At 48.8% G+C, this 10,452-nt stretch overlaps 1 long non-coding RNA gene across 1 annotated transcript; it reads right to left on the bottom strand.

Annotated features, from left to right (window-relative positions):
* Window positions 1-9,181: 9,181 nt before the first annotated feature.
* On the bottom strand, window positions 9,182-10,372 carry LOC122095843. Its single transcript, XR_006145223.1, has 3 exons — window positions 10,295-10,372; window positions 9,446-9,621; window positions 9,182-9,318 (listed from the first exon to the last, which is right to left on the bottom strand). It is a non-coding gene; the product is annotated as an uncharacterized LOC122095843 (long non-coding RNA).
* Between the last annotated feature and the right edge of the window lie 80 nt (window positions 10,373-10,452).

The following is a 10,452-nucleotide window of genomic DNA, read 5'->3' as shown; positions in this document are numbered from 1 at the left end:
CCGATTGCTATAAGAAAAACCCCGATTTTTAAATGTTAACAAGGAATTTAAAACACTTTCAACCGCGGACTACAGGCATGAGCCACTGGTTTAAGAATTTGCTGGGTCTGGGAAGGTGGCTCAGTGGTAGAGTGCTTGCTTCGCACGCATGAGGCCCTGGGTTCAATTCCTCAGCACTACATAAACAGAAGAAGCCGGAAGTGGGCCCTGTGGCTCAAGTGGTAGAGCGCTTGCCTTGAGCTGAAGAGCTGAGGGACAGCGCCCAGGCCCAGAGTTCAGGCACTACGACCAACAAAAGAAAAAAAAAAAGAATTTGCCATCACTTCTGATGATGGCTTTCCAATAAAGTCTCCTTGGCACAGGATAATCCAGGAAGGTTTCTGATATTGTGAAAGAATCGTGTGATGGTTTTTTATTTTTCTCGTATTCAACATGTCCTTGGGCGGGACCTGGCCCCCCTGCTGGGTTGTGATGGGATTCAGTGGAAGGTTTGGAAGAAAAGGTGAGGAAGAAGAACCCTCTGAGTGTACCCTGAATCCTGGGACACCCCTGCCCTAGCAGAAACGTGCCCCAGAAGGTATACACCTCCACAGACACAGATTGAGCAACTGCTGTGTACAAGGATCAGAATTAGGTGCTACGCAGGCATTGTGGAACTACACCCTTCTCCAGGGCTGGCTGAGACATGGATTCCTGTGCTAACTTGCCTTCCTCTAATTGCCTGGCCTTGTCTGCTGTTTATCATCTTTCTGAGATTGGACACTCAGCCTCAACGTTGACACTCACGAACTAAATCCAGTGGAGAAGGTTAGGAAGAACCTTGAGCGTCTGCTTAGAGAATCTGATCTACATCTGAAAGGCAGCAGGAGCCACTGGAGGTTCTTAAGCAGGGGAGTGACATGCTGAAAAGGAAAATGGAGAAGGCCACCTGGGCAGAGATAACATAAACCACCCAGCTGTGCTGCAAAAGACCCAACTGAAGCTTAGACAAATCAGGAGTATCACCACTAGCTCACCACAAAGCTTTCTTTCTTACTCTAGTCCATGGACAGGGGCCCTAGCAAGGCCTTCAACCTGTGCAGATGCACTGGGCCCCACACTTACTTTAATGCTCTGCTGCCACCAAGCTTGCAATTCTTAAGAATTTTGAACAAGCCAGGTGCCAGGGCCTCATGCTGTAATCCTAACTACTCTGGAAGTTGAGATCTCAGGATCCCAGTTCAAAGCTAGCCTGGGCTAGAAAGTCCATGAGACTCATCTCCAACTAATCAGCAAAAAGCTGGAAGTGGAGCTGTGGCTCAAGTGGAGGAGTTTTCAGAAAAAAAGCTAAGGATCAGCACCCAGACCTTGAGTATAAGACCCATGGGTGAGTGTGTGTGTACGTGTGTGTGTGTGTGGGTGTGTGCACACGCACATGAGAATTTTAAACAAAAGACCCTGTGTTGCTGGGTGCTGGTGGCTCATGCTTTTAATCCTAGCTCAGGAGGCTGAGCTCTGAGGTTCACAGTTCAAAGCCTACCCAGGCAGGAAAGCCTACAAGACTCTTACCTACAATTAACCACCAGAAAACCAGAAGTGGAACTGTGGTTCAAAACTATAAAGCACCAACCAGTCTTGAGCATAAAAGCTCAGGGACAGCACCCAGGCTCTGAGTTCAAGCCCCACAACCACTACCCCGACAACAACAAAAGACTCTGTTTTCCTTTGTATACCTGACTCCACAGATTATCTAGCCAATTCTTCCAACAGGAATCCTTCCTTCTGATCCCTGCTCCCCTCCTCCTCATCTAAACCCCACTCCGCCCTCTCCCTTCCAACTCTAGTCACATCAACTTGTCATCAGATCTTGGTTGTGTTCCTTCAGGACATTAACACAGCTTGTTCCCCTGGCCTGGATCTCCCTCTCCCACTGCACCCCAAGATCAACTCAATTCTTTTTATTTATTTATTTTTTTGGCCCGGTCGTGGGGCCTGAACTCCGGGCCTGGGCACTGTTCCTCAGCTCTTCAGCTCAAGGCTAGTGTTCTACCACTTGAGCCACAGTGCCACTTCCGGCTTTTTTATGTAGTGCTGAGGAATCGAACCCAGGGCCTCAGGCATGCAAGGCAAGCGCTCTATCACTGAGCCAACTTTCCAGCCCCTCAACTCAATTCTTAATTCAACAGATTTTGTTTTCCCCTCCAAGATCTGAACATAATTATCTCCTGAGAGACATCTCCTATGACTTGCCAGGATCATCTACTCAGAAAAACCTTAGGGTTAAGTATAGTTTTGCAAGCCTATAATACCAACTACCAGGGAAGCAGAGACAAGAGGATAGAAGTAGAGGCCAGCTCAAGCAACTGTATGGGGAGAGTGAGTCTAAAAAATAAGCTAAAAAAGGAATAAGAGCCTCACATGCATAAGGCTCTGGGTTCCATCCCAGGTACCAGAAGTTAGAGTAATAGGTCACATGGATGACAAAGAAGGTGAAGCCATCTTTCACTTTTCTTGGCTCTCCCAAGAGGATGATGGGAAATTTTCAGGAATGCTCAGACTACATCTCCAGTAGGCTGGACTCCATATCTAGCCTTATCCAGCAGGAGCCCATTAGACTCTGGACCTTCTTCCCCATAGAAGAACAATCTTAGAGAGGATTGGGAGGGAGGTATATTTTAGAGAACCAAGTTTTGTGAAAAGGAAGCAAGAATGAAGTTATTTCAGATGTCTGTCAGAAATGGGGTCTTGGGTATTTGGGAACTTTATGTTTACAAAGGTTTGTCCCAAGCCAGGTGCTGGTGGCTTAAGTTTACCTAGGAGACTGCAATCTGGAGAATCATGGTTCAAAGCCAGCCCAGGGTTCAAAAAAAAAATCTGAGTCTCCATCTCTAATTAGCTAGCAAAATGTCAGACTGAAAGCATGGTTCAAGTGAGGGCACAAAGCCCTGAGTTCAAGCCACAGGACAGAAAAAAAAAGTTTGTTCATTGACTACTATCAACCAAGGGAAGAAGTATTTCCTTCTTTTAACTACCAGAGATAGAAAGAAAGGACAAGATTTATCCAAAATCTAGCCTCTGGTCAACTTTATTTATCCTGGCAAAATAAGATCAGAAATAGTAAAACTTTTATTTTTTTGTCAGTTGTGAGGCTTGAACTCAGGGCCTGGGTGCTATCCCTGAGTTTTTGTGCTCCAGACTAGTGCTTTATCGTTTTGAACCACAGTACCTCTCCCAGTTTTCTGGTGGTTTATTGGAGATAAGAGTCTCACAGATTTTCCTGCCCAAGCTGGCTTTGATCTGCGATTCTCAGATCTCAGCCTTCTGAGTAGCTAAGATTATGGGCATGAGCCACCTTGTGCCTGGCAGAAACAGCGAAACTTCTGACTGGCTCATTAAAAAGATCCCATACACAGCACAGGGATCTGAGCTAAGTTGTGCTCGTGTGTGTGTGTGTGTGTGTGTGTGTGTGTGTGTGCGTGCATGTGCGTTCAAATGTAAGGCCTTAAGCTTGCTAGGCAGCTTCTCTATCATTTGAGCTGTGCCTCCAGCCCAGCATTTTGCTGGTTAATTTGAGATGGAGTTTCAAGTTTTCTGTCTGTGCTGTTTTTGAATTTCAATCCTCTGGGTCTCAGCCTCTTGAGTAGCTAGAATTATAAACATGAGCTAAAGAGACTAAGCTCTCAGCTCTTTTTGGCTTTGGTTATCTTCAGATCGGCTCTCACATTATCCCCATATACCCAGATCAGCTTGGCCCTCCATCCACCTCGTTAGGCTATTTATGCCTCCTGCGTAGCTGGGATCTCAGAGGTGCATGCCAGTGTCTTCTCAGACTCTCTTCCACATGCAAAGATGTCAGAAATGGGAGGGTTTGAAGGAGGGTGGCCTAAGAAAGCCCCGTCTGTCATCAGATGCCACACAGAGAAGAAACTCTGGACTACAATGGAGATAATGTGATGTGTTAATGAATTATCACTAGTGACGTGGAAGATGCTTAGCATGGTGGCCAGGAGGGACTTGGGTCATGCTTGACAATTTCAGGCTGCACACTTCATCTTGTCCTCAGGAGCAAGTGGCTTACTTCTGTATGCCTCAGTTTCTCTATCCATTAAAAGGGCTCATCATAGCTGGGCCTGTAATCCTAGCTACTCAGGAGGCTGAGATCTAAGGATCTCGGATTGAAGCCACCCCAGGTAGGAAAGACCGTGAGAGTCTTATCTCCAATCAACTACGCAGAAAAAGCTGGAAGTGGGGTTGTGGCTAAAGTGGTAGAGTGCTAAGTTGAGGGACAGCACCCAGGCCTTGAGTTTAAGCCCCCGAGGGCATGTGCAAACACACACACACACACACACACACACACACACACACACACACATTAGAGTTCTGAAGCCTGTTGGAAGTCAGTATGAGTGGAATGGGGTCCCCCGCCCCCACCCTCCACCCCCAACACACACACACACTGGCCATGGCTCCAGGAAGTTCCTCTGCTGCCACTTGCTATTATTAGGTCAAGCAGTCTTCATGTCAAATCCAGATGGGGAGAAGAGCAGGGCCTGGCCTGGCCTAGCAGGCTGAGGGCTGGGAACATGGCTGGGAGGCTGGGTTTGGGTCTGAGCCCCACCCTGCTCCTCTGCCCTCCCTTGCCTGCAGCTGGTCCAGCAGCCACGTCTACACTTGGCTCTGAGGTTGGTGCAGAGAATTCCCTCCGCCCCTCCTTCTCTCCCTCCCTCCCTCCCTCCCATCATGGCCGCCTCCTCTGAGAAGCTACTCAGCCCTTCTGCAGCCTCAGCACTTTCCTGCCCACTCCCAAAGAAGCCAAGCCTGCAGGGAGCTCAGAACCCGACACCGCTGGCCTCTGGATGCTGCCTGCCTGGGCGAGGGGACAGTCGCCTTCTCATCTGTAGGTCTTCCTGCCTCCACTGAAGCTCACTGACTCAGCCCGGGGTGTAAGGCCCACACACCTGGTTGGCATCTCAGCCCTACCAAAACATGCTCAGACAACTTGGACCAGGAACTCTCCCTCTCTTTCTGAATCTGTTGCTTTCTCCGTGTGTGTGTGTGTGTGTGTGTGTGTGTGTGTGTACGTGTGTCTGTCTGTCTATGTGTACATGTACTAGGATTTGAACTAGGGCCTCATGCTCACTCAGGTTTTTCTGCTCATAGCAGATGCTCTACTACTTGAGCCACACCTCCACTTCAGGCTTTTTGGTGGCTAATTGGAGATAAGAGTCTCATAGACCTTCCCTTCCCCCGGCTGGCTTTGAAACTGTGATCTTCAGATCTCAGCCACCTAAGTAGCTAGAATTACATGTATGAGTCACCTGCACTGGGCTGGAACCTTTCAGTTTTACCTAGAAAATAGACATAATCTTGGCACCTAGTTCTCAGAGCTGTGGAGAATGAGTGGATGGCATGGGGGAGGTACTTGTGTCATTTATTATTGTTGCATCACATTGGTGAGCTAGGTCTGAGGAAGACAAAGGCAATTTGGGAAGCTGGGGATCTGTGTGTGGACCTGTCCCTCCCCCTCTCTGAGACTCAGCTTAGCTGTCTGGATCATGAAGAGACCATCTAGGAGTCCAGCTGTAGTATTTTCAAGTAGTGAATGGGGTCATTTAAAATAATCTGACAAGGCCAGTACAGACAGAGCACCCAAACAGTTACTGCTGGTGTACAGTGACTAAGAACAAAGTTGGGAAGCTGGGCACTGGTAGCTCATACCTGTAATCCTAGCTACTTAGGAGGCTAAGATCTGAGGATCACGGTTCAAAGCCAGTTGGGGCAGGAAAGCCCCAAAATTAACCACCAGAAAACCAGAAGTGTATCTGTGGCTCAAACTGGTAGGGTGCTAGCCTTGAGCAGAAAGCTAAGCTCAGAGACAAGCCCTGGGTAAAAAAAAAAAAAAAAAAAAAAAGAACAAAGCTGGGTACAGTAGCTCACACCTGTAATCCCAACAACTAGGGAAGTGAAAATCAGGAGGATCTTAATTCAAGGCTAGCTGAGTGTAGTGGTACACTCTGGTCATCCCAGCTATGATGTTAAACATAAGTAGGAGGATGGAGGTCCAGGCTGGCCTGGTTTTGCAGAAATGCAAAACACTGTTCCAAAAATATCTAAAGCAAAAAGGTCTGGGTGAGTGGCTCAAGTGGCAAAGCACCTTCATAGAGAATGAAAGGACCTGAGTTCAACTCCAGAGGGACTAAAAAACAAACAAGTCACGGATGTGGCTCAGCCTGTGACTTATAAGATGCAAGCTAGCCGGGCGCTGGTGGCTCACGCCTGTAATCCTAGCTACTCAGGAGGCTGAGATCTGAGGATCGTGGTTCAAAGCCAGCCCGGGCAGGAAAGACCGTGAGACTCCTATCTCCAATAAACCACCAGAAAACCGGAAGTGGCGCTGTAGCTCAAGTGGTAGAGCGCTCGCCTTGAGCTGAAGAGCTGAGGGACAGGGCCCAGGCCCAGAGTTCAAGCCCCACGGCCGACAAAAAAAAAAAAAAAAAGATGCAAGCTACAAGGACCACAGTGACAAATTGCCACACGTGGATTACAAAGGATGTGCAAGTGAGGATCCGACCCACCAGATGACAACTGCACGGTGCCCCTGCCATGGACCTAGATTCTCCCCTCACCAGACACCAGGGGATCCTTTAGCAGTCATAGAAGTCCAGCCTGGCCCAGCCAGAGTTGTCTCCTTGGTCTATGATGCTGTTCTGGAGTCCCTTGCTGCCTAGCAGGCATTTCAGGACCCACTTCCCTTCTCCAACACCGGAAGTTTGAGTGACAACGTTGCCCAGAGCAACAGCAGCTTGATGACATCACGGAGGCCATGGCCTTGCCAAACTGGTTTGAGAACGAGGTCCTTCCTCCATCCTCCTCCTTGGGCTGTGACCTTGGGAACCTCCAGTTTTGCTCACGAGGAGGCTCGCACATCTTAGACCCATACCAGCAAGAAACAGTTCTAGGCCCGATGCAGTGGTGCATGCCTATAATCTAAGCTATTCAGAAGGTGGAGATAGGAGAATCAAGATCCAAAGCTGACCTGGGCAAAAAGCATGAGACCCTATCTGAAATACAAGCTAAAAGCAAAATGACTTGGGGGTATGGCCCAACTAGTATAGTGCTTGCTTCCCAAGCAAGAGGCCCTGAGTTCAACCCCCAGTACCACCAAATAAAACAAAACCAGTTCTCCTCCAGGGCCTCTGTGTTCTGGCCTCACCTCACTTGCCCAACCTCCCTACAAAGTCCTCACCACTCTGCCTCCCTTTCTCTACTCACACTCTTCCCCAAGCTGCAGGTCTTAACTTCTCTCCACAAACCAAAGCAAGTGAGGGCTCCGCTCTCCATATCTTCTGGAGTCCAGAAACCTTGTCTCCATGTAGCCACTGCGCTGTGAGACTCCAATCCCCCACCCCCACCTCACTCCACCACTTGAGCCACAGCTCCACTTCCGGCTTTGTGCTGGTTGATTGAAGGTAAGAGTCTCATAAACTTTTCTGCCCAGGCTGGCTTCAAATCTTGATCCTCAGATTTCAGCCTCCTGAGGAGCTAAGATTCCAGGTCTGAGCCACCAGCACTTAGCATATAGATCCACATTCTGATCCACCCGCTTGGTATGATACTCATTCCAAGACTAGAGTCTGGAACAAAATTTTATCCTTGGCTCCTAAGCTGCTCCAGAGACCCTCCACTCAGCCAGTCTGTGTCTGGAAGAATCAGAAGCCTTCCTGTTGTAACCCATTGTTTTAGGATGACCTGGAACTGACCAGTGCCATCCCTTCTTTTTCTAGACAAGCAGCTGGAGGACTAGGCCTCCTCCTTCAAGTCATTCACCCTGCTCACTTGGCATTCAAGGCCCTTCACAGATAGATCTAACCTTCCCCCAATTCCTCCACCCATAGCTCCTTCTCTTCCTTTTCCCATTTACAGTTCTTCTACCAAAATACCCTTCCATGCCTTTTTCCCTTATCTGTGGAGTTTCTTTTGCACTCATGTTTAAGATCAGTTTACACATTAGCTCTTCTGATAAGCCTTCCAGGATTCCTCCAACACCTCCCAACACACATACTCATCCAAGAAGCAGCAAGGTAGAAAGAAGCATCTTCAGCTTTAGGTAGAATTCAACTGTTTATGTGTCACTACTGGCCCAGGATGTCTTCATTTCCTTAACCTTCCACTTCCTCCTCTGTTGGATCAGACTCTCTCTTGCAATGGTTGTCTGACATGCAACAGATGCTGGACAAATATCTCCTGATGTTTACTCTTTCCTGGGCTGTGGCTGTAAGAGTTCTCAGTTTCAGCACTAGAGTGCCCTTTGATCTCTAGATTACCGCTATCACCAGTCACCTCACTCCCTCTCCTGGCATCACCCCCTTGCCAGGAGGAAAAGAAAAAGGCACACAGCTGGTTTGGGCTGGATACCAGCCCTAAAGGGCTTATCTGTGATCTGCATTCCCACAGTGGCACAGCCAGCAGTGAATGAATGCCAGAGTGAGACACTAAATCCATGCAGACAGACACCTGTACAATTCCTCAGCAGAGTTACAGAGCTAGTATGGAGATGGCCATTCATTGGAGCCTACAACTGCCACTCAAGCAGGCCCTGAGACTCTTAAGGGGAATATAGGTGTGCCCTACAGGAAAGGGCGGTCCCAAGAGGTATGCAGTTCAACACAGTTGGCCTTGGAGGGCTCTCTGAGGGCCTGGGACCTTGAACTAATCCTCCAAACTAGGCTCTGTCTGAGGCTGGGCACTATTGGCTCATGCCTGTAATCTTAAGTACTCAGGAGGCTGAGATCTGAGGAGCAAGATTTAAAGCCAGGCATGAACAGGAAAGTCCATTAGAATTTTATCTCAATTAACTATCTAGTAGAGCATTAGCCTTGAGCAGAAAAGGGACAGCAAGCATCCAGGCCCTGAGTTAAAGATCTGGTACCTGCACCCAAAAACAAAAAAAAAAAAAAAAAAAGAAAAGAAAAGAAGGGGATGGAATTAGATGACAGATGGGTGGATAACAGTCCTTTCCTTGGATGTCTGTATTGGAAGATTGTTTTAAGGTGAATCATCCCAGAAGCCACATTTTAAAATATCCAATATTGGAGTCTTTATTATATAGTTAACAGCTGCAGGTAGCCAGTTGTTACAAAGGCCTGCAGCACTCAAATACACATAACACAGCTAGCAAACATGCTAAAGGGTAAAGAAATAACAAAAACAATACCAACAAGCCAATTCAGCTTCAATGGAGAGCTGAGTCGGGACGCCATGATGACTGGAGACAGGAGACAGGACAGGATCTCGGAGACACGTGTGACATGGAGCAACGGCAGCTAGGCTGGTCCGGGCCTAAATAGGTCGACGGAAGGGTCAAATCCTCAGGAAATTCCCAGTCCCAGGCACTGGACTGACAGATTTGGTAACCTATCAGCCAAGAGCCCGCCCCTGCCTCCAGGGATCCGGACACACCCATTACCTGGGAGGCAGCTGATGGCAGGGGGTTTTCTTTCCCCAGCGTGAAGATGAGATTCCAGACCCTACAATCCAACAGGTGGCCAATATAGGGACTTCCAGACCTGGCCTCCTTACTTCAAGATCATGATGGATCTGAACCTAGGGTCTTCAACAGGAACATGGCCCCACAATCCTGTGCTACAAAGCACAGATGCTAGACTCAGAAGGTGGCATGAATCACAGCTCCACTACCTGTGGGCCTTTGTCCTCATATGTATAATAGAACAACAATGCAGGTATCACTTAATTATGACGATTCACACGCTTGGTGCATGACAAGTTCAAATGAAGTGAGTTGCTATTTTTATTGTATGTATTTGACAGTCAGGACTGCCCCCGACTCCATCAGCCTAAGCTCCACCTTTCTTTGGTCGCCAGTCCTCACCCTAGGGTGGCTTTCCCTAGTGGATCTAAGCTCCATTCTCCCTGATTAGACTCCTTGTTTGATCGTGGAAATGTTCTCTCTCCCTCCCCCCTCTTTCCCTTCTTCCTTCCCCCCCTCCTTCCCTCTCTCTCTGTCTGTCTCTGTTTCTCTCTGTGTGTGTCTCTCTCTCCTTCCCCCCCTCGGTCCCCGGAGGTTCAGCCCGGTGTCAAAGTGCAGCTAGTCACTCAGACCCTGCTCTCCAGGGACCCAGACCAGGTGTCCCCAAAGTGGCCACCTTCGAGACAGAACACTGACGTCAGAAGTGGGTGGAGTCGGGGGGGGGGAGACAACTAGTTCTCACGAACAAAGGGGAAGGCGGGGAGGAGCCATCCTGATGGCTTCGGTGCTCCTACGATTTCAGGTCACTTGTCAGCTGAGGGAACCCACCTCGACCTTGTAGATCCTGCATCCAACCTCCCGCATGGACGCCCATCCGACCCCGCCAGACACAGCACAGCAGCTCCAAGACTACAATACCCGACATCCTTAGCGCCGGAGGGCGGGGCCTCTTCTCGGGGAGTGGCCTTCAAATTGAATTTCCCCAA

Source organism: Dipodomys spectabilis, unplaced genomic scaffold (genome assembly GCF_019054845.1).
Source record: "Dipodomys spectabilis isolate Male_0828 unplaced genomic scaffold, ASM1905484v1 ptg000363l, whole genome shotgun sequence".
Lineage (NCBI taxonomy): Eukaryota > Metazoa > Chordata > Mammalia > Rodentia > Heteromyidae > Dipodomys > Dipodomys spectabilis.
The sequence above is the reverse complement of the archived record's forward strand: the minus strand, read 5'-3'. Positions and strand labels throughout refer to the sequence as shown.